The 5,905-nt window shown below is 46.7% G+C and overlaps 1 protein-coding gene across 1 annotated transcript in view; it reads left to right on the top strand.

Annotated features, from left to right (window-relative positions):
* Nucleotides 1–5,905, top strand: part of LOC117898794 (flocculation protein FLO11) — a 34,773-nt gene that overhangs the window by 10,680 nt on the left and 18,188 nt on the right. The window contains exon 2 of the mRNA XM_034808432.1: nucleotides 5,177–5,264. The gene's annotated coding sequence lies outside the window, so the exon portion shown is untranslated. The remainder of the gene's footprint in view (nucleotides 1–5,176; nucleotides 5,265–5,905) is intronic.

The following is a 5,905-nucleotide window of genomic DNA, read 5'->3' as shown; positions in this document are numbered from 1 at the left end:
TGACAAAGGGAGTCGAAATTCATGGGAGATTGGGAGGAACTACTCATAACTTGTTGTGTCGATGCTGCAGTCAACGTTAACTGCCTGTTAATCAGACTGTTATCACTTGCTCGCATGCACACGCACATGCAGTGGCCAGTGAGAAGGAAATCAGCAGGATGCTGTCAATTACAATTACGTGAATTGCATAATGCCACAGCCAGAGGCACAGCCACAAGGTGGCATCACTTTCCACCTATGTCTGTCTGTCTGTATGGGGAAGAGCTGTACATTAGCTTTCATTGGGCAATTGTCTTCCAGTTTATAGCGGCTGCACTTTGGATGGAATAGATGCAGCAGCAACAGCAGGAAGAGTGGAATTCAAAGAATACTTTGGAAGACAGAGAGAAATATCTGTAGAGCGACACGCGCGGCATAATGCAAGCGGAACTGATCACTTAAGGGTGCCTGCCCCATGACCAGGAATAGCAGTGCGGAGTGCGGGGTGCGGTGTGGGGGAGTCGCATCTAACAATAGCCAGACGCAAGGGGTACGCACAGTCACAGCCAGCGATCTAGTGCCTAATTATATACGGCAAATGCAGTTCCAGCTCAAGCTCTGCTGCTGTTTTAGGAAGCGCATAAATGAGGAACGAAACGACCATCTTCCATTGTGTGCTCCCCCTCTTCCCCTGCACATTCCTTTGGATGGAAATGCATTTCCATGCAGGCCCTTTTCTCACTCAACTAAAGCGCTCTGATTGGATGGTCTATGAGGGCGCACACAACTGATTTATGGCTCCACTCCACCCTAACCCGAAAGATGATCACAACTTGGGATTGTCATAAAGATTATGCATTAGAGGAAAGCTAAGCCTTTGGCTGTTGGCTCATTAAAAATTCAAATATAAATATGTTACGGTAACATTTTATGCGCTGCAAGCATAAGATATGATTATCATTATGCAGGTGGTAATTAGGAGCGAAAAAAGAGTTTAATTTGGAAGCTAAACAGTGCAATAAAATTCAGTAGAATACTCCTCAAGAATGCTTTCACTCCACATTTTGTATTCCGCCTCGTGGTGGCCAACGAAACTGAAATATTTCGGTACTTTTGCTTTTGCCAAAGTGTGCCACAGCCGCAGATGCTATAATTATGATAGGAATATGTGCGTCTGTTATGTCGGTAACTTTTGCCATTGGATGCCCACTGGCCACGCACAGTGAGCGTCATATGTGTATAGTTAATTAGGTTCTGTGCCTGCGGGCCCTGTCTGACTGCCTGCCTGCCTCTGTCTCCGTCTCTCCCTCTTGTTGGTAGTTCTATTTTATTCATAAGCACATAATTATGTTCCACAAGTCGAACGGTCGTGTCTTGGATCGTCTCGGATCAGAGTTGGGGGTCATTCAACTGCCGATCAATCACTCTGTTGGGCAAACTTCTTCTTTTGTTTGCAGCCGCAAAACTTCGTAACTCTCCTTTCTATATACACAAATTTCTTTAGAGATATTCCCCCCGATATCTCTCTGTGTGTCTTTTAATAGCCATTATGCGCATTACGCTGTTTTCGTGGCTAATTAACAGCGCACAAAAATGCGCCAAGAGAAAACAACTTTTCAATGCCTTTGCAGTTGTCTTTGTCCGGGTCTTAGAAATGCAAATTACCAAAACTCGGACAGAACTCTGAGCAGAGAACCAACAGAATGGACAAAGAACCGCGCCGAGCGCTGCTCCGGTGATGGACAGTGAAGGGAAGTTCTTTGTTCGGATCCGGCTCGGATTCTACTGTGTATCTGTATATCTGCATCTTATTCCCCCGGCGCTGCTGCTACTCAATCCGTGGCGAGGCATCGGCCAAAGGTCTAATTAAATTTGCCAAATTTAATGGCTTAGACCTGGCTTTAGTGCAATTTGCGCTGACTCGAATCTGTGGCCCGGTCAAGGTGAAAGTTGCGACACCTGCCACAGGCAGTCATGACAGATTACTTTTGTGTTCACTGTCCACTGTCCTGCCTTTTGCATGGTGTTGTTTGGCTGTTTGGGGGGAGGCCTTGACTCTGACTCTTTTTGACAAATTAATTGTGCGGCTAAGCAGCAATTTGCAGCAGGCAACCCTCCCCAACACTCCAATTAAATCCTGGCCACAAAGTTGCGTTGATTATCAGCATGAAATATGGCAGAGTGAGTGCTGCCGTGCCACAATTTGCATGCCACAGTCTCGATGCACTGGACTGGAAAGCAGTTTCTGCTGCAGTGTCAATGCTTCGGCTAAATTGACTGCAACTTCATTTGCGACACACCCGCGGAGGGAGTGAGGGAAAGATGTGTAGCCAAAAGTTTTCTGCTCCATTGAAGCATTCGATTGGGAGCCTCCAAGATGCCTGCCTGCCTGCTGTAGAAAGTTGCAGTTGCAGTTGCAGTGGCACTGACACACTGCGGCAGAGAGTCTCATCTGCATTTGAATTGCATTGGGGAGAAGCTTTGGTCAGTTAACGGTTAGAAGAGAACGGCAACGGGTTTTAGCTCCGTCCATCCATGTGGGATTGGACCCACAAGAAGGTGTCATAAGCGGGTATCTCTCTTCACCCATCAGAGAGGAAACTCTCATACGACAAGTAGAAAAATTCCAACAATTTTAATTATTACCATGGGTTATGGTCCATGGTCCCATCCCCCTCCCCCCATGCGACCACGCCACTGAGCTTTGAAGACGCCTCGCCGCATGAGTCTTAGAACCGGTTAACTGCTTTCTGATGACACTTACAGTTATGTTCAAATAAAAGCCGTAGAGCCGTTCGCTTAGCCCGTGACTTATGCATGTAAAATCTTCGAATTCGAAAGCCAAACCGAGAATCCAAAGGTAATTTACAGACAAATAAGAAATGATTGTTGTTGGAAAGCAATGAAAAACGCTAACGAAAAAAATATAAGAAATATGCGCTTAAAAACAGTAAAACAGAATTTTAACTACAAAGAGTTTTCGCTTCATTAAACCGACATTGGAAGGAAGTTTCTAGAATCAAGCAACACAAGAATTCAATGAAGTTCGGCTTTGTAGAAACATCTTTTGTCTTGTTAAACAGCCTTAAATATTTCAATCTAAAGGAAGAACACAAAAAATGAACAGCAGTCAAAGCTGTTTCCAGAGAACTCTCCCAGCCCATGTACTCTTTGCTAGCGTAATCCGCTGCCAGATTCTGCAACTCATTTCATCACCATCTTTGACCTTTGATGGCATCCACGCCTGCAGCTGAACAACAGTCTGCTATAGGAACAAGGCATTAACCTGGCGTGGGCTCTCGGGTATGGGCATGGGCATGCCATCCTCAGCGCCATCATCAACTGCAGCTCCATCTCCATCTCCATTTCCATGTCATCAACATCATTGCTGTCGCCGGTCGCTGGTTGCTGTCGCCTCAACGATGAATGACAATTTTGCAAATGGCTTTGGGTGCATAATTTATGCAGATGCAACTGCACCAACTGGTAATGGAGGGATGCAGCTTGAGCTGAGCTGCAAAACTGGCAGCATTTAACGCGAACTTGTTATGCCACAGCGGAAAAAGGGAGCAGGAAGGAGAGGCAGCAGAAGGCAGGGGTGGCGGTGGCGGTGCCGGTGCCCCGAGGTGCCAGTGGCAGTGGCAGTGCCAGCATCGCCCATGCATATTCAAACGCCATAATCCCAACGGTATTTTAATGCTAAATGCTTACTCACTCACTCACAGAAAGAGTGGAGAGATGGACAGAGAGAGAGAGAGAGAGAGAGACAGTGAGAGAGAAATAGAGACGAGAAAAACCCGTTTTTCCAGTAATGACCTTCGGTGTTGATTTATTATCACTGCCGCTTCCGCGACACCCCTCCCCAGACACAGCCTAAACCAAAAACCAACTCCATTTGGAGCTCTCTTTGGAAATTCCGTTGAATCCCATAACAAAAGACCGACCAAAGTTTATGTTTCTGCCTCTAGCGAACGAAGACAAAAGTTCTGCTTGTCTGTTCCTCCAATTACCACTTTCGGGCCAACTCTCAGGCTGGCCAAAACACTCGAATGTATTTGCCAATTCTTGGCTAATTAACCAACTGCCAACATGTTCAGTTCCTGAAGCTTATTTTCTCTTTAGAATATTTACCCACTGAGCATTTATTTATCCGACGGCAACTGGTGCGCAGTGCCTGGAGAAGTTAATTAAAAGTCACTTTCAAATCGGAATCGATAAGCGGCAATGTTGCACATTCAATTTGCATTCAATGAGTGTCAGCCGATCAACAATTCTACGCAGAGTTGTGGTCTAGAAGGGGTTCCATAGCCAGTAGAAAGTGAAAGATATTTCTGAATGCAGTTCCCCCTCTTTGTGGGCCACTGTCTTGGTCTGCCGCAGAACCATTCTCCACCTGCAACTGTCATATTAATTGCCTTTCAGTTACAGCCGCTAAAAATGCAAAATATACTCAAGTCTCAGCTCGATCTGAGACGCGGCCTTGCAGCGGTCACACTTTACCAGACACAATAATTGACATTAAAAATTAGATTTACGGCCAAGCCAATCCCCTGGTTGCAGTCCAGGAGTCTATACCAAGAACAAGTGTGCCATAAAAGCCAGCCACTTGGCCACGTTAACCTTGATGAACAGTTCTCTTTGAACCCCACTCTTAACCCCCTCTCTGCATGTATGAACAACCGACTAAAGTGCACTTCAAGTGCGGCAACAACTGGCTGCAAGTGGGTCTGGCCAAGACCGGCTCCCAGCGGGCCAAGACATGAGAATGACAATAAATATTTTGTGGCTCTTACAGCTCGATTACAGCTGGCATCGGTATGGAGTGGTGGTACGGCGGCGGGTGTGGTGGGCTGCTCGGGCTGATCGATTATATGCCCCGAAATGCCAACACTTGTGAGCGACAGAGAGCGGGTGCCCGCGGCGGGTGCAGCTCATGAAATATGAGCTCGACGTGCATTGAATTCGGGCCATTGGTTGGCCAAAAACCCAAACCCAAACCCCAGGGTGGGGGGTGGACTTTGAGGGATAACCGGCGCCTGAGCATTTTGTAATTCGATTTTGAGTTACGCGAAAACTGAAATTGGCAAATAAAATTGCATGAACGCGCACCCGCGGGCCATTGAACTGCAGGCCGTTGACGACAATCTCGAAGTTTGATGTTTTTCTCTTACGGATTGCTTAATATTTCCCTTTGCAGATACGTCCCCCCTCCGCAGCGAGAGGAAAAACCGGACAAGCGAGCCGCTAGAGAGGGAAAAACGTGACAGGAGCAAAAGTTCAAGCAGGTAAGAGGCAAACAATTTTCACACAGAATGCAAAAATGCGTAACCGAAACGTAACTTGGTAAGCGGCTCCAGCTGCCAGCTCCAGTCGATGTTGTTGGTTGGATATCTATAATTTACACTTTCGTTGCATGTACAATAAGTGGCAGTGCGGTGCCAATTGGCAGGGCTGCCAAGATGGAAAGACTCCCATGCCATGCCACATAAAACACTTGTAATTCGAGGCGACTAACAATGTGTTGTCAGGTGTGGAGAGGCGATGGGATGGCGATGGCGATGTCGATGGCTGCCAGGTCTCAGGCTCATGCAAGACCAGGAAGAAATGCACCCGAAGCCACATTGCTGGCTGGCAATTGACTGGAAATGGCATGCAAAGATTGCAACAATGCAACATGTAGGAATAGGATAGGAATAGGAGTCAAAACAATGGAAGTCGGCCTAAACGGGCATTCAATCCGCAGTTGTGGCGCAGTTTGGCAGTCTTGTCTTTAATTATGAACTTTAATTGGCCGCAAATCGGCAGCCACAACAACAATGTGTGTGTGTGTGTGTGTGAGAGTGTTAAATGAAGCAGAAATTATGCGAATGCCAAATGCCAACGAACTCTCTTGCCTCTGCGGTCGATTCAGAAATGCTTTCTCGAT

Source organism: Drosophila subobscura, chromosome O (genome assembly GCF_008121235.1).
Source record: "Drosophila subobscura isolate 14011-0131.10 chromosome O, UCBerk_Dsub_1.0, whole genome shotgun sequence".
Lineage (NCBI taxonomy): Eukaryota > Metazoa > Arthropoda > Insecta > Diptera > Drosophilidae > Drosophila > Drosophila subobscura.
Note: the sequence above shows the minus strand (reverse complement) of the source record. Positions and strands in the feature narration are given on the sequence as shown.